The sequence below is a fragment of the Furipterus horrens genome, unplaced genomic scaffold, assembly GCF_987537825.1.
Source record: "Furipterus horrens unplaced genomic scaffold, mFurHor1.1.pri manual_scaffold_11, whole genome shotgun sequence".
Taxonomy (NCBI): domain Eukaryota; kingdom Metazoa; phylum Chordata; class Mammalia; order Chiroptera; family Furipteridae; genus Furipterus; species Furipterus horrens.
This window is the reverse complement of record NW_028327181.1, coordinates 10,858,322-10,882,806: the sequence shown is the minus strand read 5'-3', so window position 1 is coordinate 10,882,806 and position 24,485 is coordinate 10,858,322. Positions and strand designations below refer to the sequence as shown.

Sequence of the window (24,485 nt, the reverse complement as noted above, 5' to 3'; positions counted from 1 at the left end):
AGCTTTATGTACATTCAACCCAATACAAGACAGGTGTGATAGCCAGGCTCCAGGGTGGCCCCCAGTGGTCCCTGCCTCCTGCTATTCACCTGTTGCATAGTTCCCTCCCACATGAAGAGACTGGCCCGTGTGTCCAACATGGCAGAAGTGACAGCCTGTGACTTCTGGGGCTCATTAAAGACATGGCAGTCTCTGCCTTGCTCTCTTAAGTCGCTTGCTGTAAGGGAGGCCGGCTGCTGGACTATGAGGATACCCCAGCAGCCCTATGGGGAGATCCACATGGGTACAGACTGAGCATCCACCTTGGGGAGTGGACCCTTCAGTCCATTCAAGCCTTCAGATGTGACTGCAACCCTGGTCAACATCTTGGCTGCAACCTCATGAGAGACTCTGAGCCAGAACCACCCAGCTAAGCCACTCCCAGGCTCCTGACCCACAGAAACTATGAGATACTAAGTGGTTATTGTGGTAAGCCACTTAGTTTTGGCATGATAGACAGCCATGGGAAAGAAAGAAACATAAGAAAGCTTGATGAAGAGAAAACATAAACAAATGTGGCAAGGAAGAGTCCAGCCATATAACCACATAATTATATAATCTCTATATACATGGATATAATTTTTGATATAGTGATGATATAGTTTATATATATTATAATATAATCACAATAAATGCGAATGAGTTAAATTCACCAGTTAAAAGAAAAAAGAGTTTTATTTATTCGCAAGCTCCCATGAGATAGGCATTCTTATACCCACTTTACAGATGAAGGTGTTGAGCTCAGTGGGGGGAAGAAACTCATCCAAGGTCTCTTAACTCAAGAATAGTAAGGTCCCTCTGATTACGAAGCCCAAAGCTCTAACAACTGTATTGTTAGTTCCTTTGGACAGAGGAGGAAGCTGAGATTCAGGAGGATGAGCGATTGGCCCAGGGTCACAAAGAAAATCATTTCAAAACTGGAGCCAGAACTGGAGCACATCTGTTGTGTCTGGTGTCTGCCCCATGACTGTCACAGCTCTGCCACCAAAGCACAAGGATCTCAGGGATCTTCTATCTTCATAGCTATGTAAGACAGCTAGAGACCTTGGCTGTGGCCGGAGAGGCCCTGGGGGCGTCCAGTGGGGAGGGTCCTTGCAGAAGAACACCAGCACAGGGCGATGTGCAGAGGTACAGGGTGGGGATGGCTCGGCGCATTGAGCTGAACTCCGGTAATTACATCAGGGCCAGCAGCGCAATTTGTATCTGGGTGATGAATGTCTGTGTTTTCGGGCCTGATTGCCCTATTTACATTTGGAATTTGCTGATCTATTATTAATGTTTCCCGGAGGCCAATGTGACAGGCATGAGCAGCTGGGGAGTCCCCTCCCCCCAACCCAGGAAGCACTAGCTCTTGGGCCCTAGCTACCCAAAGCCCCACCCGACCCTGCGTTGTGTGCCCCTGGCTTTCACAGGGCTCTTGGACCAACTGGCACAGGGGCTGACCTGGGATGAGGTTTCCCAGCCTTGTATAGATGCAGGGACACATGCTCAGAGGCACACATGCACAGGCGCAGCATGTGCCTACATGGACACACTCACACATGTATATGCACCCACATCCTTATATACCCCTAGGCACCTTCACACAAATACTTACACGAGATGCATGCATGGACATGCAAACACACTCATGTGTACATGCATGTACACGTGCACTTGGGTATAGCATACATATTGTTGTGAACTGAATGCGTCCCCCACAAAAATATTTTCATGTGTTGAAGCTCTACCCTCAATGTGATGGTATTTGGAGATGGTGCCTTTGTGAAGTAATTAGGGGTAAATGAGGTCATGAGGATGGGGCCCTCGTGCTGGGATTAGTGCCCTTATTAGAAGAGACACCATGGGATTAGTGCCCTTATTAGAAGAGACACCAAAGAGAGATCTGCACAAGAACTGAGAAAGGCGACTGTCTGTGAGCCAAGAAGAGAGCTCTCGCCAGGAACTGAATTGGCTAGCGAGCACCTTGAACTGGACTTCCCAGCCTCTAAACTGAGAAAATAAGTTTCTGTTGTTTAAGTAGCCCAGTTGATGGTATTTTTAGGGCAGCCCCAGCTGACTAAGACATACACACCACTGTGCGTCCTACCTTGCTGGGAGCAGCACAGCAGCTGGCCAAGGTCTTCCAACTTGAAAATGATATGGTAGGTCCATGAACACGGGCCCAGACGACCTGGGTTTGAATCCAAGCTCTGCCACTTACTGGTGTGTGACCTTGAGCAGGTGACTATACCTCTCTGTGCTTCTTTGTCCCCAAATGTAAAATGGGGATGATAGCATTATCCTCTCATAAGGTTGTTGTGAGGATTAAATGAGTTCATGGAACTCACTGCCTGAGGCATCGTAAGTACTAAATACATATTTGCTGTGTCATTATTATTACTGTTGTTTATGTGACTGTGACATAATAGGCTCTGAATCATTTCGCTGAAGGAAGATTAAACACACCCTTCCACACCACTGTACTCGTAACTCAAACACGCACGTGCGGAGTCCCTCTTGCCCTCCCCCGTCTCTGCTTCCCCAGCCTTCCAGGGCTCCATGGCCTCTTCTCCCTGAAGCCTCTCCTGATTGCTCAGTCCTCCCTGCCCATCTCCCTCAGGGCTGCAGGCAGGATGGGCTTAGGGAAAGAGTACTGGATTTGGTGTCACCAAACCAAGACTCAGACCTGGGCTCGGCCTCCTGCTAGCAGCATGACCCCAGCCCAGCAATTCTAAGCCTCAGTTTCATGGTCTACGCAGTGGAGGCAGTGATAGAAATGGGCTCACAGAAACTGAACCTCCAATGGTTGGCTGATGGTGGAATTATAGGCAGTGTAGGGAGTCAACAGGGCTTGTTTCTGGGCCAGGCTGGGCGCTGCTGAGGGCGTGGCTGCACTGTCATGCAAATGAGCATAAAAATTAAATTCATTTACTAGGACTGTGGGAAGTCACACTCCACAAGCAGAAAGGCGCCAGTGTCTAACCAGCTGTTTGCTGAAAGGCTCTGATAGGGGCAGAAGGGCCCTGGTCAAGGAGCTGGGAGCTGTGCTCCGTGAATGACATGCACAGGTACAGCGTGTGCACGCTTGCATGTGTGTGGACACCTACCTCCACACAAATATGTACATACACAGGAACATGCATGAACATGCAAACATACAGGGTGCAGCTATGTGGAGGGGTCTGGACCTGGAGGTGGGTAGTGCTGTGTGACCTTGCTCGAGTCTCTGTACCTCTCTGGGCCTCTGCTTTCCTCCTTTGTAAAATGGGGTTAGTCAGACCTGGCCCATACTTGGTTGTGGTGAGGACTGAATGAGACAATAGGTGACAAGCTAAGACCATGGGACCTGGTATACATTAAGCATTGAATAACATATGGAAGCCATGTGAAGGCATCCGCATCTGAGAAGTGTGAGGCTGGAGGAGGAGCTCTCGGAGGTCCTGACAGCTCCCAGGTCCTGGGGTTCTAAGAGTTACATCCACCCCACCCACCCCACAGCCTATCAGCCACCCAGGCTGGAGGCCTTGCATGAGTTCCAGAAATTGGCCTCCCAAAAAGTGATTCTGCCATTCCTCGATTTTCCTGGAATCTCTGGCCTCTGGCAGCTATGAGTGCTATGTTGTCAGGCCCTGTGACAAACGAAGAAACTGAGGGAGGAGCGTGACCAAGGGCAGCCTAGAGCTGGAGGGGAGACTGGTGCTGGAGCCTAGGAGCCTGGGCTCCCCCCAAATAATACAGCTGTAGCAGTGATTACCAGCAGCCCATACTGAGTCTTTACTACACACTAAGCATCTGCTTTATCTCATTTCACCCTCTTCATCAGGAAGCTAAGGCAGAGAAGCACACATGCTTAAGGTCATACAACTCAGAGGTAGCAGAGTTGGGACTTGAACCCACAGCTTCGCTGACTCCAGAGCCCCTGCCCTTAGCTTAAACTCCAGCACCTCCCCAAAGAAGCAAAGTAGAGAAAAATGGGTTTCGAACAGCAGCAGGGCCAGCAGACCTGAGGGCAGAGGCCTTGATTCCTCCTGGGGGTGCTCGGAGGGGACAGGTGGCCCAGGGGCTTGCCGTGGTAGCAGGAATCACCTGCTGCACCCTCCAGAAGGTACCTGGGTTCCCTGCGATCCTGCGGAAGGCTGAGCAGCGAGCACATTAAATAAGGTCATGAATTTGTCATGAAGGCCTGGAAATGAGCGGGGCTCATCATTTATGGATGGAATAATTAAGCCCCTGCGCTCGGCGCTTCACCGGGGCCTGCGCCCAGACACCAGGCGTCACCTGCAGCTGAGCCAGAGACCAGTTTGGGGTGTTCGCTGTAGCCCTCCACACTCCCAGCATCTCAAACCAGACCCTGGGTTGCGCGAACTCCACCAACAGCCGGGGCAGCTGAGATGGCACTGCCCTGGCCAATCCCAATAAGACCTCTCTCGAAGGTCCACCCATGGGGGGATTGCCCAGCCCCCTCAGATGGAGTGGGTGGGCCTATCTTCTCTCTGGGATGCAAATAGACTAAATTGGGTTCAAATCTCGGCTCTCTCACGCTGCAGCTGTGTGCTTCTGGGATAGTCACTTCACTTCTCTGGTTTTCTCCTCTCAAAACTTGGCAGAATGATATATATGTTTTATGGGTTATGTGGAGGATCAAATTAAATAATAACCATAAAATACAGAGTGAGGGTCTGTACTGAAATCCAGCATTTCATTTCTTACTCCCAACAGAGCAGTCAGATAGGCAGGAATCAGAGGCTCAGAGAGGCAGACACTTGACTAAGGATGCACAGCAAGTGAGTAAAAAGTGGTCACCTGCTTCGTTCCCCTGGAATTCCTGTCATCTATCACTTGTGGAAGTGCTCAGCCCATTTCCCAAAAAGGTTGCGGCCCCTGTCCCCTCCTTGGCCCCAGCTACCTGAGATAGGGGAGAGAAGGGGTGATTATAAAGGTGATCATAGCCACTAATATTTATAGAGTTCTTGCCATGGCCCGGCCCCATCCTGGGTGCTCTGCAATTATAATTTCACTTTATTCTCCGGACAACCCTAAGCAGTAGGAACCATTATTCTCCTTCTCACTTTAGAGGTGAGCAAACTGAGACTCCTGCTCAAATCCTTGACCTGGACCACTCAGCCAAGAAGTGAAATTTGTGTGTGATTTCCTGGGTCCCAGCAATGCTGTCACTTGACTCAGCCAGCACATCCCAGAATTTCAGCTTTCATAGTCCATGTTCTCGAATGAGTTCAAGCCCTGATTTTACAGACAGGAAGACTGAGGCCCAGCCATTAGAGGCAGATGCTTGGGGCTTCCCCAAGGCCTGTCCCATTGGTGGTGGACACCATCACTAGCACACCTAGAGAGGCCTCTGACACCTGGGGCCTCTCCATTCCGGGAGGAGTCTGGACCCTCCTCCATTCCCTACCCCACCCACCCTCTGTCACCACGGCAACCATGCAGGTGAGCCTCATCACTGCTAATCCTCTAATTACCAGCCACCTCTTCAATCGGCTGTAATTACTTTGGGGACACAGTTAACCTCTCATTAGGAACGCACGGCCGCTTTCTCCAAAAGCGCAGCAGTGACATGCCTAGTAATTTACCGCCCCGGCTCGCGGGGCCGCTTTGTGTTTAACTCGGGCGCCATCGCATCCCTGTCATTACTCCAGCCTGGTTGTCATGACGATTAATCATTCAATCCCTCATCAGCAACTTTTGCCAAATGTCACCCCACTCGTGATCAAAATCCATCCTGCAGCCCAACGCTGGGGGACTAATGACTTGGAAATAGGCTTCTCCGTTCCCCAGAGCTCTTCCCCACAACTCAGCTCCCTCCAGGAAAGGCAGGGGAGGGACTTTCAGTGTGGTGGTGGTGGCGGTCGTGGGGTGATGGGGACAGAAAAAATGGCACCTGAGGGGCACTGATGCACTTAACCCTCATGACAACCCAGTTCCTGGAAGGGGAAGCTGACGCTCAGGAAAGCTGGTGGTCTGCCAGCAAGGATGCCTGGTGAGGTCCTAACTCAGACTTGTCCGGCCCCAAAGCTGAGCTTTTTAAAAACCAAACCTCAAGGATAACGAGCATCGCCAACTCGCAAGAATCCTAGAATGTCAGAGTTTGGGCAGCATCATAGAAATTAGCTGGCCCGTTAAGTTCAGGGCAAAAAGCCTTCGGAGACCGACCTGGGCACTTCATAATAAGGAGCCCAGTCCGGAGTGAGCAGCTAATTGTCATGAACTCCTATGTCCCAAACAACATGGAGCACCATCCAGCTGATGGCAACCTCCGAACCCAGGGGAAGACATCGGAAGTAGGTGTCAGAAGTAATCCAGACTGCCATTCTTGACCTGGGGTTCTTGGAGATTTATGATGGAATGTAGTGACCCCTGAGCCCCCTGAATAGGCTCCATTGTGATAGGATGCAAGTATGTGCATTTTTCTAGGGTGATGCTATGGAAAATATTAAGAACTGCTTTAATACATTATTCTCTCCTCTTTTTCCCATATCCTTATCTTAATTTTTTAAAAACTTATTTCAGAGATAGGGAGGAAGGGAGAGAGAGAAAAAAAAAAAAAAACATCAATTTGCTGTTCCACTCATTCATGCATTCACCGGTTGACTCTTGTAAGTGCCCTAACTGGGGAACCTGCCGCCCTGGTGTATTGGGGACAATGCTCTAACCCACTGAGCTACCTGGCCAGGGCCCATATCCTTATTTTATAGATGGGGATACTGAGGCCCAGAGAGGAGCTATGACTTGTCCAAAGTTCCACAGCAATTCAGGACGCGTCCCACTTGTCCAAGCCAGAGTAAACTCTTTCTCAGGTGCCCAGGCAGCCAAGAAGGGCCATGCCAGGGAAGGAATTCTATCTGCTTCACAATGGCTTCCAACCCCCTAGTCCGCAGCCTCCCAAGAAAGCCCAACCCCCCAACCCTGCTGAAGGAATCTTTCCGAGGCCCCGCCCAGGGAACGTTCCTGCTGGCTGGGCCGCCAGCATGTGTGAGACATAATTATGGCACGTTGTAAATGGCATTAACAGACTGTCACAGCAGCCACATGGCATTAGCAAACGTCTCTGTCTTCATCATGCAGTGCCCCGCAGCCCCTGGGCTGGAGCGCTTCCCAGGGGGTCTTCTTGCAGGTCCAGGTTGTAGAAGTCTCCTGGTAGGGGGTGGGGGGGGCAGCGATTCTTCTCACAGAGGCCTGGAGATTCCCCCTATGCTTGCCAAGGTCTCAGCAAAGAGCTAAACCTGGTTTAGCCTCGAAGAATTAACCTTCCTCCGGCAGCTAGTTATGTGCCAGGCATTTTAGTTTAAACCTTATAACCACAACCTAAAAAACTGTATTCTTCACTCTGCTTTATAGATGAACTAATGAGGCTCAGAGCGGAAAGGTGATTTGCCCAAGCCCCTTCAGCTAACGAGAGGCAGTTGTAGGATTCAAACCAAGTCCTGCCCTTCGCCATATATCGTATTACCATCTTGGGAAAGTCTTTGATCAGTGTTCTGCCAATAGATACTATAGCCTTGAAGGTCATTCCCTAAAGCTACCAGCCCACCAGAAAGTTACTAGGCCCTGAGCTCTGCTTACTGGGACTTCCAACATAGTAATAATCAAAATTATAACAAATACTGTGAGTTTCTCCTATGAACTTTGTAGCAAACCCATGAGGGAAAGAGGAGCAATTTATCATATTTGAGACAGCTGAGAACTAAGGCCCAGAGGGGGAATGTAACTTGTCCAAGGCTCCCCAGCAAGTAGGTGGTAGAGCCAGAATGAATTCCCCTGCCTCCTGATTCCCAGTCCTGGTTCTTCTCCACAAGCCATTGAGAAAGTGTCCGTAGGCCTGCAGGGGGTGGGGGCTGCACAGGAGGCATTCAGTCTTCCCTCTACTGGGTGTCTCCTGCCATCCTGCCTGCCCTGTGGGCACGGGTGATGTATGCTGTATGCGGGAGGCTCCAGGCTGCAGGCAGCAGGATGGGCTGCCTCCTGACTAGTAAGCAAATCCCCTGCTGAGCAAGCCATATTTTATCCGGGCCACCACCTGCCAGCTCATTTGCTTACAGATACAGGTGCTTCATCAGGGAGAGATTAGCGATCACTTAGCCCACAGACCCTGGCGGATGGAGAGCAAGCCCGGGCCATAGCTGGGGCAGGAGAGTGGGAGCCTGTCTGTGAGGTCTGTGTCTCCTCCCAGGCCCCTTAGCCCTGGAACCTAAGGGTAGGACTTAAGGATAGAAGGAGGACCCTCTCTGCCTTGGGGGGAAGCTGACTTTCCACTCACAACCCCATTCATTTTCTACCAGTTCTCCAAGGCTTGGGCCCGATACCTCTGTACCCTGAAGCCTTCCAAGATCTCCCACTTACCCTGGTGGAAGTAATGATGCAGTAGATTTAACAGTCCCAGAACGTTTACTGGTGACTAATTCTTTATACACATTGCCTCACTCAATCTAAATCCACTAATAGTTGTCATTGTAAAATCCCCATTTTACAGATGAAGAAACTGAAGCCCAGAAAGGCTAAGCAACTTGCTGAAGGTCACACAGCCTTCTCTGATTTCAGAAATCCCTTCCCAACCAGGACATACTGCGTCCCCCGCCATATATTTTGCTTTGTTCTATTTACTCATTTATCTGTTAACTTACTTTTAAAATAATTCTTAATCTCAGAACAATTTTAGACTTACAGAAAAAATATGTAGATAGTACAGAGAATTCCTATATGTCGCGCACCCAGTTTCCCAATATTAACATCTTACCTTTATATGATATATTTGTCACAATTAATGAACCCATATTGATACATTATTATTGACTTAAATCTATTCTTTAGTCAGGTTTTTTAAACCTAATGTGCCTGTTCTGTTCTAAATTACATTTAGTTGTCACTTCTTGGGTTCCTCTTGTCTGGGACAGTTCCTCCCTTTTCTTGTCTTTGGTGACCTTGACAGTTTTGAGGAGGACTAGTCAAGTATTGTGTAGAATGTCCCTCATCTGCGAGTTGTCTGATATTTTTCTCATTAAATTGAGGTTATGTGTTTTGGGGAAGAAGACCACAGAGGTAAAGCGCTGTTCTCATTACATCATATCATAACACATCAAGGGTATATTCTATGTTTAACATGTCACTGTTGATCTTAACCTTAATCACGGGGCTGGGGTAGCATGTGTCAGGCTTCTCCCCTGTGAAGGTCCTTTTTCTCTTTTTTCCATGCTGATCTCTTTAGAAGGAAGTCCCTATGCACAGCCTGCATTTAAGGAGTGGAAGGTATGCTCACCCTCCTTGAGGGCGGAGTCACTACAAAAATTATCTGAAATTCTTCTGCACAGATTTGTGTATTCTCCCTTTATTTATTCAGTCATTTATTTATATCCATATGGATTCAGGGATATTTATTTTGTACTTTGGGTGATAATCCAATACTATTCTCTGCTTTTTAAGTGACACTTGGTTCTTTCTTCCTTGGTTTATCAGCATTTCCCAAAATCTATTCTGAGACAATCTCATTCCATGGTGTTTTTTTTTTTAACAGACAATCTTCTTAAAATAGTTTCTAGAGGCGTGTCATTTGGGGTAATAGTGATTGAAAAGGATTGAAAAGAGATCTTGACTGCAGGACTTGTCAGATCTTTTAATGTGCTAATAATGTGAACAGAGGGGGATCCAAGAGGCAACATTTCCCACATTTCTTTTCCTGACACCCTGGGGTGGTGCGGGGAAGACACGTATGAGAATATAATCTGTGTATCTCAGCCTCCCCTAGAGACCAGACGCTCTTAGAGCAAAAACTGTGCTTTATTCTCTCTATCTCTAGAAATTAGTCTGGAGAAGGAGCTAAGGAAAAGAAGCTGGAGAGGTGGGAGGATGGGCGGTGAAAGGATGAATGGATGGATGGGCAGATGGGTAAGGTGGATACATGGATAGATAGACACAAGGATTTGTGGCTGGTACAGGGACTGAAAAATGGGTTGATTGTTTGTTAAATGGGTGGACGGATGGATTTGTAAGTGAATGGATTGGTAGATGTTGGCTTTTGATTTTGGTAGTTCCCTTTGTTAGGACTAAGAATATTTCTTCACCTCTCAGTCACCCACAAGATTCCAGACTTCAGGCTTGAGAAAACTGCCCAGTGTTGACAGAGCACAGTGCAGGTAGTAACCATTTATTATGTCCTGACTCTGTGCCAGGCATTGTACATCCTCTTTCATCCTCCGAAGAGTCTGTATTGTTATTTCTCATTATTCAAAGAAAGAAACTGAGAATCAGAGAAGTCAAGAAAATTGGACAAAGTCCCCTAGCAGTAAAAAGTGGTGGAGCTGGAATTGGAGCTGAGATCTAAGTGTCTTTACTCCCTGGGTGCCCCTGGGTCTACAGGCCCATAATCAAATCATCTCTGATTCCCTTTGCTGGGCGCCACTAGGCCAGTGGGGAAATGACAGAGGCCTTCTGGGGCCTAGGGAAGAGAAAAGCGACATGGTAGGATTTATCTTTCAGTCTAGTGCCAGGTTCCAGAAAGCTCCAGGTAAGGGAGCTTTCCAGAATGTAGACCAACCAGAGTCCCAGGAAGCAGAGAGTAGGGAGCTCTTCACACCAGATGTATATATATGTGTGTGTGTCTATGTGCATTTGTGTATGTTGATGCATTTAAAAATAGGTAGTGTCTTGTAGAGCTAACTGTGTCGCTTCCAAAAAATGATTTCAGGTAGCTTAAACGCCCCGAGTTAAAAAGATATTGTTAAAACTAGAAATAAAACATACTAGCCAGGTATAAAGAGGGTTAGGAACAGAGGGGTAGCGAGGTTCTGATAGCAGAGGGAGTGAGCAGGTGAAAGGCCTGTGCTGTTGGATGGGGTGCATGCAGGGAGATACGCACAAAAGGGGCTCCGTTCTCTGACTACCCTCTCTCTGCTTTCCAGTCTTGCAAGGCAATTATTAGGTCAACGCATTCCCTTAGAAATTGCCTAAAAGGCACCTTAAACCTAGGGGAAGATAAATGATGGCAGTTGAAATCTCAACCTGGTTCTGAGCTTCCTAGCAGCCGTAGCAAAAGGGCAACCAAGTTGCTATTCCTAGTTCTCATTATCTACCAAAAGCAACGTTTAAGGGAAGTAAAAGTGTGGGTTTACAGAAAGAGACTTTTCTGAGGGCTGAGTCCTGAGAAGGATGTATCCCTTAAGCCATTCTAGAATCTGTATTACAAAAAAAAATGACCATGGGCAACACTACAGATCAGTTTCTTGATAGCAGTTGTGCACAGAGACATTCACGTGATTATTTCTCATATAAACCCTGAACTGTTATAGGCTCCATCACTTTGTGGCTCTGAGTGGGCAGTTGTCCTGGGAAAGGACAATTTGATGTGACTTGATCCAGGGACAAAGCCTGGATAATCTGGAGGACACAGAATGAATGCCTTGTGGCGGCAGCAGCATATAGGACTCTCGCATCCATGGGAGCAACGAGAGGGTGTGTGAGGGGTCAGACACAGAGCAGTTGACATTTCCCAGCACTCAGGATCAGATGAGCGAAGCCAAGCCTTTGACTCCCTTCTTTCTCCCGGCAAAGACACAACCAGAGCATTTGTTCACCAGGAAAAGGCTTCAGCCCTGTCTGATAGAACAGCTTTGAAATCAGATAACCAAGACTCAAGTCCTGGCTCCATCGCTAGCTGTGTGATCTTGGACAAGTCTCTTAGCCTCTCTGAGTCTCAGTTTCCTTATCGGTGTCATATGGGAATAGTTGCCACCCCATGGGTTGCTGAGCCAAGAGCCTTAGGTGAGGCAATGCATATAAAGTCAGCTCAGTAGATGCCAATTGCCTTCCTTCCCTCTTCTCTCCTTGCCTTGATGGCCCCCTATGGGGAGGGGGAGAAGAGCCTACTGCTTCTAGAGGGGAAGTTCTTTGGGGTCCATGGATAGGTTTAACTGTGTTCATGAACCCCTGAATGATATGCAAAAACCGTATGCAGTTGCATTTTTCTGAGTAGAGAGTCCATAGCTTGTATCAAATGCCCAAGGGGTCTATGACCTCCAAAAGCCAAGGACCATTGCTTTGAGGGCTGGGTCTGGTCTCCTGGCATGTGCCCACCCAGCCCCCAGACTCCGGTCACGGTCCTCAGGTCATCTGCCAGTCTCCTTAGTCATTGGACCACAGTCCAGGTTCTTCCTCAGCCCCAGCGAGAGAAGTGGGCAGGCCTGGCTCTCAGGAGGGTGTGGCCTGGGATCTGGGCTAGTGCCAGAGAATAATGGCCCAAAATGTACTGCGTACTCAGGAGGGGACCCGCGTGGCTGCACAGGCCATCTTTTTTCAATCCTGAGCCCTGGGGATGGAAGAGCTGTTATCATCCCCACTCTGGAGATGAGGAAACTGAGGCCCAGAGAGGGAGTGGGAGGCATACACAGAGCGGGAGGCAGGGCTCGAACTGGAACCCCCACTAGCTGATTCTGCCGCCAGTGCTCTTTCTACAATGTCTGTCGCAGGGCCCGAGGGAGTCCCTGGGGGTCCAAAGGTGGGAAGAGGACGGCAAGATATAGTTGTTCAGGTTGTACCCTGCCCAGGGGCACCTGGTTAACGGGGTACAATTATGGGGGAAATGCATCCGAAATTCAGCTGGAGGTCCACTAGCTGAGGTTCATGCTAAGAGCCTTCAATGGCCGGAAGAAAGTGTCGCCTTGGGCAATGATTGCTCCCAGAGGGGTGCTTTTTCCTAATTGGTCTGCCCAGAGGGGATGCCTTTTTCTAATTCCAACAAAGCCCACAGATGGCCTTCCTGCAGTCCTGGTGGAAGCACATTTTAAAAGGCAGCGCATTGGCATGAGCCAGGAAACTCTGCCCAGCTTCTAAGATGACACTTTCCAGGTGGGGTTCCACTGGGCCCACTTGCCCGGAACAGCCAGCCCAGCCCCGGCAGATGGAACTGTTCCTGACATTTTCCCAGATGAGCCAGAGCCAAGAAGGAGGGGGGCTGGCACCCGGTCCACTCGGCCGCCCTGGAGCACCTCCTCCTCCTACCCCACCTAGCCCCCACCTCCCACCCTCCACTAACATCTGAAGTCCAAGAGCAAGAGGCAGGGTCCCATCTGTGGTCGTTTATGAACCACATGGATCTAAAATCTGACACTGTGTTTTAGGGAAGAGTGGGCAGGCCCTCCTGCTCACCCCTCTTCCCACCTGGGATCTGCCAGGAGCAATGGCTGCTCATGCCCAGGCAGGCCTGATGGCCACTTGTGAGGATGGGGCACCCAGAGCCTCCAGCAATCAGCACCCATGCTCCCCTTCCCCACTCTCCTTGTTCTCCTCCCCCTCCCTGCCCCCACCTCCGGCCTGATTAATTCCCCCATATCTGCCCTGCCACATTGACTAATCAGGCTCTTGCCCCATAATTGGCACTTCAAAACCTGACAAAAGACCTAACCCATCCAGGGCTGGGATTGGTTACCTTCCACACTACCCCTGGTACCTACGAAAAGTGAACTGGATGGAGCCTTAGGGGAGTGGGCAGGGGACAAAGCGCAGGAGGGAAGGCCCTACCACACCCCTCTGATTAACTCAGCTCTGCCACTTCCTGGCTGTGTGACTTAGAGCAGCTTGTCTCCCTCTCTGAGCCTGGCATTCAGGCCCCTGCACTATCCGAACTGGGCCTTGTCTCCAGCTTTAGCTCCTCTGGCACCCTGGCCCTTCCGCTCCCTCCACCCTGCCCTTTCACAGTGGCTTAGTCCCAGCTCTCTGGGAAGAAAAGTATCTGCATTATACGTACATGTGTGGGCATAGTTATAACCTCTGCTGGTTTATATATTGATATTGAGGTGTGGCCCACATTTAAAAAATAATAGTAAAATATACAATAGTCTTTATAGCAAGTAAAGTCCATAGAGACAATTGATTCTCATAAAATACTTTCATTGACTTTTGCCAAACTCTGGTATCAATAGCCACCCAATGGTTGGAATTGATGAACAAGTTTAGTTCAGGCATGAATATGGGTTGATATTTTCACCTAAGTGTTAATGGGTAAACTGAAAGGGAAGCAATGAAGATGTATGTCAGAGCTTCCCGCATTTGTCAGTGATGTAAGCCATGTCTTTGCTGAATTGCAAAATGGTTTTTGAATACTGGAATAATATTTCCTCCATTTTTCGTGCTAATCACATGTAATGGCTGTACATTTATCTCCAATCGGCGGCCCTTTGGTTACAGGATGATGCTCTAACCAACTGAGCCATGTCGGCCATCCTTTTTCTTTATGCATTTAGTTATTCACAAAATCGTCTTTGAATTCCTGCTCTGTGCCAAGCTCTACCTTAGGTGTTTGGGATAGCAAAGAAAGCAGACCTCATCTGAGGGGGTGCAATCCATACCCCACTCAGAGCCCCTCCGGTCCCTTTGACCATTTCTCTGTGCCCCTCCACCAGCTTCTGTGTGATTTTCTTTCAAGTGCCCACATCTGTGACTCCTTCAAAGAGCTCTCCTCAGGCGACTGGAGCCACTTTGCTGGCACATGAGAGAGGCAGGAAACTTATTTTAGCCCCCACCCCCATGCTGGGGCAGTTCTTAGTCAATGGCTGATAGCTGGGGTGAAAATTCAGCTCCCTTACCTCAGGTCAGGATAACACTTGAGCTCCTCTGTGGGATCAGGCTAAAGCCACCCTCCGTGGGGCTTTGCCTGAAATTGCACCTACTTGGCTTTCTCCCCTTCCTTGTCCTGCTTCCCCCACTCCCTCACTCATCCCCTGTGGGATCGTGTCCTTCAACAATCACTTGCGCACGAATCCTTGTCCCAGGGTCCAACCCAAGGCCCCATCTCTGCCCTGTGGAGCTCACAGTCCAGTGCGGAGAAAGGTGTTGTTCACAAGATCCTACAATAACAGATGTCTTTATAAATGGAGCTAAGTGCTCCGCAGGAAATCAACAGAGCCAGGAATGGGGTCTCTGGCCGCTGTAACAGATTTGCCCATCAGAACAATCAGGGAAGGCCCCCTGGAGGAAGTAGTATGTCCTCTAGGATGAACTGAACAATAAGGGGGAGTTTAGCCAGGTGAAAGGGGTAAGGGAGGGAGGAAGCTTTGTAGGTGAAGGGCATAGCAGGTGCAAAGGCCCTGAGGTAGGAGAGAGAGGGCACTGTGGCCAGAGCCCAGAGTAAGATGAAGCTGGAACAGTGCTCAGGGGCAGGGCCGTGGGGGCTGTCGTGGTGTGAGTGGGGCTTTGGGTCCATTTCCTGAGAGGAGTGGAAACACACACTTAAATGTCAAGCAGAGGGCCAATCTGAGAGACTTACATTTGAATCTTATCAATTTTGAAATGTCAAGATTCTTTAACCCACAGGAATTTACCCTGTGAAGAAGCCCGTCTCTGTATACAAATGTAGGCAAATGTGAACCACTTGTACCCAAATGTATACAACCGTGTAGACAACAGCACAGTCAAGAAACAGAAACGTTTCCTTTGTTGGATCTCCTGTATAAAGGACCCCACATTCTTTCTTATTCTTGTCTTACTCTCTTCTTTGGGTGACTAAGTTTATCAAATAACTTTCATATAAAGTAAAAAAAATAATAATAAAGATAAAGAACATTTTCATCACCCCCCAGTTTTCCTCGTGCCTTTTTATGGGTAATTCCTATCCCCCACACGTGGCCTCCCGGCCACCACCAACCTGCTTTCCATCATATACTTTTGCCTTTTCTAGGATTTCATACATGGAGAGCGAGGAAGTTTTGCAGGCAGATGGCATAGCAGGTGCAAATATATAATCTTTTTAAGATCCACGCATGTTGCTGCTTCTATGAGGGGTTCGTTCGCTCTTGTCGCTGAGTGGCAGTACTCCGTGGGTGAGGGGGACCGAAATGTGTGGATTCATTCACCAGTTGGCTGTCCTTGCCTACCTGTCTACATACCTGCTCGCAGGGCTCCGCCCCCACCCACCCTAGTTTCCCCACAGTCCAGGTCCCCGCCCCCTCACCCTCACACACACCCCCACGGCCACCTTCTTGCCTTTCCCCCATAAAGGGAAGAACCCCATCCCTCCTTGCTGACCTTTAGAAGCTGTAAGTAAAGATGGTGGCGTGAGGATCCCAGCTTCCCTCCTCTGGGTCATGAGAATGGAAGCTGGGTCTGGAGAAGGAGGCAGGTGGGACCTTTGTCTCCTTGCAGGGCCACCACGCATCCCATGTGCTCCCAGGAATGACCCCATTTAATCCCCTGCACAACCTTGCTGTTTTGGAAATAGGGGAAGGGAAGCTCAGAGAGGTCAAGGGCTTGCCCAAGATCTCAGAGCTCAGAGGCGGACAAGTGGAGGCGTCACCTCCTCCCCTGCTGTCGGCAGCCGAGTGCACAGAGGTCCCATAAGATGCAGAGGGAGTGAGAGAGAAACGTCCTAGAAGAGTCCTCAGCCCACTGTGCATGTGTGAATGGAGGCGAACGAGGTCAGCCTGTCCATCCCTCTGGCCTCCCGCTGCTGGGCAACCAGGCTGGGAGCAGGAGGCGCTGCTGCTTCCTGCACTGCCTACGTGGGTGCCTCCCTCCGCTGCCCGTGTGAACTTGCCTGGACCCCTCCAGCTGTCACCTGACTGAATAGAGGGGGAGAAACAAATGAGGGGTCCCTCCCTACCCAGCAGGGTGGAAGATTAGACCCCAGGGTTAGGAAGAGCAGGATGGCCCCCTGCTTCATTAAGAGCTGTTCTCTCTACCCTACCTGCCTGTTAAGATTCCCTGCCCACCTCCCTCCCAATAAGCCAGTAATAATAATCAATTTTTAAAAGCCCCATGGTCCTCACTGCTGCGCCCAGGGACACAATGTAGCAGCCTGTGGCTGTGCATAAACATGTGAGACAGATGTTGCCAACATCTGGAGACCAGGGAGGCCTAGTGCTGCCTGCAACTGGGAGGAGTGCCCAGCTGGGAAGAGTGCGGCAGGGGAGGGAACCCCTACCTGTCACTCATGTGGACAGGGGCCACTTTGCCCCAAAGGAGGGCCCCTAGGCTCTGGCCAGGGCTCCCAGGCTTGGAGGTGCTTTGGAGGGGAAAGCTGGGCGGGTGCTGCCTGCAAGGAGGGGACTTCAAAGGCTCCCCTAATCCCTGGTGACATTTTCAGACACAGGAGTTTGCTTTTTATGCTGCAGATCAAAGCCTGGAGCTTTATAAATAACCCTCATAAAAGCCAAGGGGCTTGTAAAGTTAAACAATAAGTCACAAAGAGTGTGAGCACTGAGGGGCAAGAGACAGGCTGGGGAGTCCAGCTCCTGCCCCTCCTCTGCCCACCAGATGGCCACCCTCCCTCTCCACCAATGAGGCAAAAGCTGGGAGGCCCTGTGGGAGGTCAGGGGGCAGGCCTGGAGGGCCTGGCTTGCATTTGAAGGTTCCTCTCTGGCCCCTGCAGTCCCCAAAGGCGTCCTGGAGCTGGCCTTTCATTCATTCTTTCCGTCAGCCAGTCAATCCTCCTGACGTCACCCTTGGGCAAGGTACCCGGCCAAGGAGCATGGGCCTGGGTGTCACAAGTATTCGAATTCCAGCACTGCCACCTCCCAGCTGGGTGTCATCCAGAAAATCACCTCCCGTCTCTGAGACTCAGTGTCCTCGTCTGTGTGATGGGGGTATGCTCTGAACATGTCCTCAGGGAGTCATTACGAGGCCTCTGTGGGCATGTCACGCGGTTAAGGCTCAAACGTGGGTCATTATTACTACTAATCAGACAGCAAAAATCGTAATCAGTGATCTCTACAGAGGACTTCTCTTCTTTGTCTGGCTCCCACTACTCCAGATAACTTCCCCTTCTGCCCTTACATCTGTGGGGGCCCTAATTGGGAATGGGTTTTGGTTTACATTTTCTGTGAAGTCACTGAGGCTAGGAGCCATCACCCAAGAAAAGGCTGCTTCCAGAGCAAGGGAATTGGGAGTGGGGATGGGCAGGGTATGAGTGCAAGTCCATGTCCAACACTTCCCAGCTATGCGCCCAGCTCTCCCTACCTAAGCCTCAACTTCCTCGTCTATAAAATGGGGGTCCTGGGGAGGATCCAGTGACGGCGGGCAGTTGGTGCTCAGTAAATGACCGTGGACACTTCTGGCTCTCCTTACAGTGGACATTTGCAAAAGGAACACAGGGCATTAGTGTAGAAGAAGAGGAAGGAATAGGACTGGCAGATGATGAGGGTCCCTCCAACCCAGTGCCCTGGGAGCTGGGGCCGGGGCCGTCCCTCGGATGAGGAGGTCAGGATGAGACAGACTACATACCCTGCCCCATCGAAGGCCTCCCTAAGTGTGCACAGCACCCTCAGGATGGTGGCCAGCCCATTTCATAGATGAGGAAACTGTGGCCCAGAGCAGGGAAGTAAGTCATCGGCCGGTGGCCACGTAGCTAGACTGTGTCAAGATTGGAATTCAAACCCAGGCCTGACCGATTCCAGACCAGCCTTTATTGCTGCCATGCGCTGGTGCCCAAGGTGGGCAGCCCAAAGCTGGCTTCTCTCTGGCAGCATCTGCCTGACCAGCCGTTCCGGAGAAACCAAACGAGGTCCTCGAGCTGAGAACCTGACTTTCCATCCGTGCGGCTCCTGTTACAGGGGATTCAAATTTAGCTGCTGCCACCCAGGCTACCAGCTTCCTGGTTCTCTGCGAAGAGGAATGAGGGGTGGGGGCCCGGCAAGGTGGCGCATGTCTTACTTATTCTGTCCGGGCAGCTGTGACAAAATGCCAGAGACTGGGTGGCTTATAAGCAATGGAAATTTGTTATTCACAGTCCTGGAGGCTGGAAGCCTGAGATCAGGGTGCCAGCGTGGTCGGGTGAGGGCCCTCTTCTGGGTTGCAGGCTTCTCTCTGCGTCCTCACATGGCTGAGGGGCGAGGGAGCTCTTGGGGCCTCTTTTATAAGGGCACTAATCCCATTCACGGGTTTTGCTCTCCCAAAGACCCCACCTCCAAATACTATCACTTTGGGTGTTAGGTTTTCAACATGTGGGGAGGACTCGAGGCTTCAGACCATGGCAGCACACCAGTGAATTCCATTCATTAATTTCATTGTTCAGTGAGCGAGTCCATCATTGAACGATTCTTTATTGGCACCTATCATATGCCAAGCCCCATGCTGATCACCAAGGCCGAAGTGCAGACCAGATGATCAGGGTCCCTGCCCCGCAGAGCTGACAGAGAGGAAGCAAGCGACACAGTCCAGTGTGATCAGGGCCAGGCTGGGGGCACAGAGTTGGAACTCAACCCATATGTGGAGGAGGATCAGCAAGAGCTGGGACCCAAACAATGAGGGCAAGCTAGCCTGGGAAAGGGGGCCAGAAAGGGTATTTCCTGAAGAGGGAACAGTCTGGGAGAAGGGAGAAGGCACAGCTGGGGAGACAGAAGGGCCATCCCCTACAACATTCCTTTGTCTTATTTCAGGATCAGAATTCTCTGAGTGGCAGGTATGCCCCACATCCTGAGATAGTCACATTCACTTTATCCTCCACTCCCATCCCATTATTTCCATTATGACACCTAAGGCAAGGGAGGCTCAGAGAGGTTGAGTAACTTGCCCAAGGCCACACCGAAAAAGCACTTTGGACCTGCATCAGCTTGGTAGGTGTGGGCATTGGGGAACTGTTGATGAGGGGCCCTCCCGGAGCCTCCAGGGTTTACAGCTTGTGCCCTCAGCAAGTTGTTTCTCCTTGCTGAGTCTCAGTTTCCTCATCTGCAAAATGAGATCCAGGTGAAGCCCCTCACCCCACCCGTTAGCAGCCACATCTTTCACCGACCTCATTAGGGAAGTTGGCCTGGAAGCAGTGGTCCCTGGGGAAGGCTCAACCACAAACCCTGTCCCAAGTAGGCCAGGGACAATGGGATCCCCCTGTGGGCACCTGGCCTAATTGGCAGCGGACCCCTGGGAGCCGTGCCCGCTTCGCTATGATCAGTTCGAGGCCTGTGAAACACTTGCCTGGAGCTCCCGTGGCCAGAGGATGGCTTCCTGCCAGGCTCATGCTGGGTGCCCTCCCTTGATTCCCAAAGCGCCAGGTGAGGTCAGTACTTAGGTCCCCACTTTCCAAAGGAAGAGCTGGGGTAGCAGGGTGGAACCTCCCCTAGAGCTCTTGCCATGAGGCTGGTACCCCAGGCCCTGGTTCCCTTGTCTAGAAAATGGGCAAGGAAGGCACCGGCCTCAGTGTCCTCATCCGTAAAACGGTGTAGATCTGACTTAGCAGGTTAGCATAAGAATTAACCACCAAAGAATAACAGGGCACAATTACTGAGTGCCGTCTGTGTGTCAGGTACTTTTTAGGGGCTCTGCGTATACTATTTTAATCGTCCTCTCAACCTCGAGTGGTAACTCCTGCTATTATCCCCATTTTACAGTTGAGCAAACAGAGGCACCAGGAGGTGAAGAAACTCACCCAAACACAGACAAAGGTCTTGGCACAGGAGGCTTCAATAAAGGTTAGCTTTTCTTTGTTTCCCTCCTTCTAGTAATCAAAGAATACTTGCCCTACCTTCCTGCCCTTCCCGGACGTTCCGCCTCCTTCCAGAGAGCAACAGAGTGTCATTTGTGCAGTCACCTGGGTGACAGAGTTGCAAATGCTTGCACCTTAAAGTTAGAAGACCGCAGAGGGAGCATCCCAGCCATGGGGGCTGTAAGCAGAAGAGTGTATGCATCTTCCACGGCCACAGCTGAGAGACGCTGAGATAAACACCTGTCCCGAGCCAGCAGCAGGGCGAGGCGGCCCTTCCAAGTTCCTCGCTGCGTTAGGACTCTAGAAGCCGGACTGCACTGAGGCCACCACAGTGCCATCTCTTTTGTGTGTTTCTTCCTGGGCTTGGGGAATACCAGGCTGTTGTTTGGCACTGGGGGCGGGGAAGTTCCTTGGTGACAGGATCTTGGGATTGGTGAGAACACCTCCTTATTCACCCCATGCACCCCAACCCCCCCCCCAGAGCAGCTGGGCAGCATGTCTGCTGTCTGTGGGCTCATTTATCATTCCAAGGGGGCATCGCTGCTGTGACGTCCCCCGGGATCGCTCTGCTGTGGCCCCATCTGATTGAAATCCAGGCCCAGTGCACACTCGGCCCTGGGAACTGGCCGCCCGGAACCCGAAATAAATAATGCCATGGGCAGGAGGCACAAAGCTGCTGCTAATTATGGCATATCCTGATTAAATGGGGTGCGTAAATAAGTATTTCAGCTTGGAAGATGAATAGGCCGGGAGGACTGTTGTGACCAGCTCTGCTGTGAGCCTTCCTCCTCGTGGGAGCGAAGGACAGAGCGTGGGCCCCACTTGCTGGGTGTCCCAGTATCAGTCGCTCCTCACCTCTTGGCCTCAGTTTCCACGTCCATCAAACGGGGCGTCAATGATCGCCCCTCAGCCAAGCTCACAGCTATGGGGTGAGACTCTGAAAGGACATTTGGGGGAACTAGGTTTCGACTCTGCAGAGTAAAGAATGGAGAATTTGGGTCCAGGGGGGTCTTGGGTTTGAATCCCAGCTCTGGGACCATCCCTATGCCTCAGTTCCCCCTTCTGTATTTTAGGGGGATGTGAAGAGCCAATGAACGCTCTGAGCCACGCCTAGCACACAGCCCAAGAGGCAGCCGCTACAAAGATTATCAACACCACGTGCTTGAGCCCCGGCAGTTGTCATCATTAACTGTGGAGGTCCCCAGAAGACCCAGCCCCGGACAAGGCCCGCACTCTCGGCACCCGCTTGGAGGCCCAGCCTGGCGACGTCCACGCCTGTCTTCACAGATGCCACCTCTTCTTTTCCAGGAGGCCCAGGGGAGAGGAGGAGGAGGGAGAATCATCCTGGAAAAGTTTAAATCAATTAACTCCCTTCCAGAAAACAGGCTGGGAAATGTAATGGCAAAATAACGACTTTTTCCACAGGATTAAGTGACATAGACCAGGGCCCAGTGAGGAGTCCGGGGGCCTGGCACAGGAGCCCTGGCTGTGACTGCCTGTGTGGCCTTGAGCAAGTCTCGCTTCCTTTTCTGAGCCTGAGTTTTCCCGTCTATACAAGGGGAGGGCTTACGCCAGCCTCAAAAATGGCTAAGAGATGGCACGCCTCCTGTACCCCGCAGCTGCCTTGCCCGTGCAGACATTGCTAATCGACTACAGCACCGTACTTGCTGAGCCCAAGTGGGAGAGCAGAACCCATCAAAGCCAGAGCTCCAGGCATCCCCTCCAGATAGGTTAGAGTTGGCACAGGGGCACCAGGCTGGGTTTAGATGGTCTGTAAACCCTCCTCTAGCACAACGTCAATATTCACCAACTGAGTTATTGCTACTGTGATAGGCTCAGCGTTCATCATAGCACTCACAGCAGAGGTTAACATTCACTTGAGTGTTAGCTGTGGGCCAGGCACTGTTCTAAATGTTTCCATATATATTATACTCATTAGCCCTGGCTGCTGTGGCTCAGTGGATTGAGCACCAGTCTTCGAACCGAAAGGTCGCTGGTTTGAGTCCCGGTCACAGCACACGCCTGGGTTGCGGGCCAGGTCCCCAGTTGGGGGCGTGTGAGAGGCTACCAATCAATCTACCACTCAAACATCGATGTCTCTCTCCCTCTCTTTTTCCCTCCCTTCCTCCCTCCCTTCCCTTCTCTCTAAAAATACATAAATAAAATCTCCTTTAAAAATCTCATAACTATCAGGTAGAGTAGTTACCATTATTAGTTGGCTTATTTTGCAGAGAAGAAAACCAAAGCCCAGAGAGGGGAGGGGATTTGGCCCAAGGTCACACAGCTATAGGTTGGGTCAAGACTTGAACTCCTGCCCCTGTCTTCCCTGAATCCCAGCAGTCCCGATAAGGGAACATGACCCTTCTCTTCGCTTTTAATCGGAAGTCTGGGGAAGAGAGCCGCCATCTCTCCACACCAAGCTCTGGGCCACATGCGTCACATACATCATCAGTTTGGAACTGCGATTGTCCTCGTTTCCAGATGGGGAAACCGAAGCCCAGCGTGGTGGTGGGACCTGCCCAAGGTTCCGGGGCTGGTTGCTGGCTGGGTGGGATGAGGGGGCACTATTCATTCTCAACCTTCCCCTCACCCACAGGAATGGTGCCTGTTTATTCTGAAACCTTCAGCGCCCAGCCCAGGGCCTGGCACACTGGAGTCGTGGAATAATTGAATGAGTGAATGAATGAGCCAGCTGGCACTAGAGGAGTGCCAGGCTTAGGGTACACACCACCCCTTCCGTCATTTGCCCTCCAACCCCTAAACTAACTCTCTGTCTCTGCGTCTCACTGACCCACCTGCCCCAGCTAGGTGACCTCTCACCTCTGCTCACAACCCCCATGACTCTGAAGCCTTCTAGTCGGGGCCCAAATCCATCATTTCTGAGTGCTCTGTCTCAAGCCTGCCTCCCTCCATCCGTCTTCCCACCACAGCTAGAGAGAAGGGGTGGTGCTGTGCTGGAGGAGGGGTCCCACGCCAGGATTCTCTTGGTCCCATTGAGGTCCTCTCCAGTGCCACCTCCCCCATCACCTCCCAAATGGCCATTCCCTACCTGCAGAACTATTTGGTCAATCACCTTGGAATCCAACATATAAGACAGCCAAAGGCAGAGGACTCTGGCTGGAGAGTGCAGGATGGGACAGGGTCCTGCCTGGTGCCTGACCCACCCTCCTGGACTTCCAGCAGCCCCCGGGGTAAAGACCCCCAGGAAACTACAGAGGCAAACTCTGCCCTGGGGGCCAGGAGACCTGGGTTTGAATTCCTACCCAGCCACTGGCTCACTCTGGGACTTGGAACAAGTCCCTTCCCCTCTTGGAACCTCAGTTTCCCCATCTGCAACAGGAAAGAATTAAGCTCAGTGGTTTTCAAACCTTTATAGTTGGAACAGTGAAAATCCTTTTTCAAATTAAATCACACGCTGAACTCCAACATGAAAAAGAGATGAAACTGAACGTTGAAGTTGGCAAGGTAGAGGGTGGAGTGTGGACCCAGGGCTCTCTCTTTTCCAGCTCCCTCCGCCCACCCACACCACAGCTAGTAGTCCCTGATGCTTCTTCCTGAAACTCCAAGGTACCTAGAGATTTTTTGACAGTACACAAATAGAGATTTGGATCCAAATAGCACTCCCTAGTTCCCTGCTCTTTTCTGTTCCATGAGGATGTCTGTTGGAATCTGTAGTAGAAGAGAGACACAGAAGGTTAGCTTCCCTTTCTGACACAGTTGGGAGCTTCACATGTGTCCCCTCATTTCTTCCTCCCTGCACCCATGAAGTTGGTGCTATTATTCTTGCCATTTTAGAAAACAAGAAGCCAAGTTTCAGAGAGGTGAAGTGACTTACCCAAGGTTGCACAGACAGTTTGGTTTCATATCCTGGTGTATTTGACCTCATTAGGGCACATCTTAATGTATGGGTGGTTTTTATGGCTAAACATAGAGGCGGTGGGGTTGTTCCTTGTCATAAGAATGGCATTAAGTGGCAAAAGGATGCTTTCTCCACTCACAATGGCATGGACATATTTTAAGGCAATGGAATGGTGTCTCTGAGCAATAATGG

At 50.7% G+C, this 24,485-nt stretch overlaps 1 long non-coding RNA gene across 1 annotated transcript in view; it reads left to right on the top strand.

Moving 5' to 3' along the window:
• The window catches only part of LOC149996928 (uncharacterized), a 63,726-nt gene extending 41,177 nt beyond the window's left edge, over nt 1–22,549 (top strand). The window contains exons 3-5 of the long non-coding RNA XR_016514114.1: nt 19,395–19,571; nt 20,340–20,420; nt 21,508–22,549. This is a non-coding gene — a long non-coding RNA (uncharacterized LOC149996928). The remainder of the gene's footprint in view (nt 1–19,394; nt 19,572–20,339; nt 20,421–21,507) is intronic.
• The last annotated feature ends 1,936 nt before the right edge of the window (nt 22,550–24,485 follow it).